The sequence below is a fragment of the Helicoverpa armigera genome, chromosome 8 (assembly GCF_030705265.1).
Source record: "Helicoverpa armigera isolate CAAS_96S chromosome 8, ASM3070526v1, whole genome shotgun sequence".
NCBI classification, from domain to species: Eukaryota; Metazoa; Arthropoda; class Insecta; order Lepidoptera; family Noctuidae; genus Helicoverpa; species Helicoverpa armigera.
The window spans coordinates 10102554-10104506 of NC_087127.1; positions in this window are offsets into that span (position 1 = coordinate 10102554).

Here is a 1953-nt window from a genome sequence, read left to right on the forward strand (position 1 = left end):
TTGCTTGTTTTATTCATTTAATTAACCCTTGTACCACCTCATGATCTTATTAAGAATAATTTGGTTACAACTCTTCCACTTCAGGAAAAAAGCCATTGCATAAGAGACACAATCACAGACAATTTATTTTCTGATTGAAAAAATAATTCAGGACACTTCTCTCATATTCGTACCTACCTATAAAATAAGTTTTAAAAAATCGATTTAAGTCCCAAGCATTACCTATTTACAAGAAAAAATGAAGTGACGCGGTAACTCATTCGAACAACCCACAGCCCGAGCAGTTCCCTAGCAGAGCCCACCATGTACGTACCGTAGTAGGTAACTACTGAACAAAGATCAAATGAGAGAAGAGTTGTTTTTTTTTTTTTGAGTGAGTGAAGTGACAGTAGGTAGATACCTAATGGTAGTTGGAATTAGCAGCTATTAAATCAAATCAAATCATCTTTATTGCCAGGCGTCAAAGGCCCATAGATAAAAACCTTAAAAGTAACATACCTACATATGTTATACAAAATTGTTAGTAAATAAAAACTTAAAACTATGTTAGTAGCTCTTCACTTATGCACTATGTCACTGTGCGGTCCTGTGGCACTTGTCCGCGGAAGCGACGGAACACCACGTCCTGTGGCCAGAAGTTTTCGTCCAACACGAGGTGCAGGAAACACGTCGGCACTCGCACCACGAACGCCTTGAACGAACAAGTTGGGTTTATGGCGCGACTCCAGCAGCTGCACTCTCGGGGCGTACTTCAGCTTCTGACGCACGTACTCCACGATGTCCTCCGCCTTAGTGGTGTAGTGTAGGCGGGAGATGTACACCGGGGTGTTCGGCTTGGCGGCACGAATTTTGATGTTTGGCTCAATAGGAGCCGTGCCGCAACGATTCTTATTGGTTCGCTGACGTTAAGAAAACTGATTAAAGTTGGAAGTGTTGCGAAGAAAACTTTACCGCCCGTTTTGATTAGGTACTGGAATTGTGACTTTAGGTAAGGTCTATATATTTATACAGCAAAATTAACTTACCTTCTTCTGTGCTTCTTCTTCGTATTTAATAGGTAAGTACCATAACACAGGTAGGTACCTACTTAAGAACATATCTATTATGACCGTAACTTTTCACTAGTAGGTACCTGTTCATCATTGAAAGTAGGTCACGAATTACATTCTATTTATAACAGATTTTTACCTAAGCTAAAGTTTTTAGTTTTATTTTACTGTGTTTCACTAACTTTACCGTCGAGGAAACTATCAACTCACTTTAAAAAACCCGCCATCTTGCGGTTTAATGCCGCATCGTACCGCGTTTAGTTTCTTCAGTTGTTTCATACATTTTTAGCTTAATAGCAGCGGTAAGCAAAAACAAATTCAAAAAGTATAAAAATAAAAGGTAAAGTGACAAAAAAATAATGTTTATTTTACCATAATAATTGTTTAAACTTTATTTCTCTGAAATAACTAAACGTGGTATGCCAACAATAGTGATGGGAATGATTAATAAGTAATTGAATTGGATTATAAAATCGAGGTTTACATTGAATAATTATTTGTCTAAAATATCAATCACCCTTATGAACACTTATAAAACCATTCTATTTATGTTCAAAACTTGTTAGTAGTGCTTAAAAATCCTTGAAAAAGTACTAATGCACATATTGCGGGGATTTTGTTAAATTATTATGTTATGTATTTAATTCATAAAAAATAGCAACAAAAACACATTCTGGGTAATAAGCGTCTGTTACAATTCAACACCAACTGCATGTACAATATTACTATTAGTATCGTGTTCTCCTTATTTGAAATAAATTAAGAGTGCATTCAAAGCTATACATAGAGAAAATGCTACTTATAATTGGTTATGTTATCATCATCATCAAGACTACTATAATGAAATGTTTGATAAATATTAGATCATAATTGAACAATTAGTCATTTGGTTCTCGATCTTTCT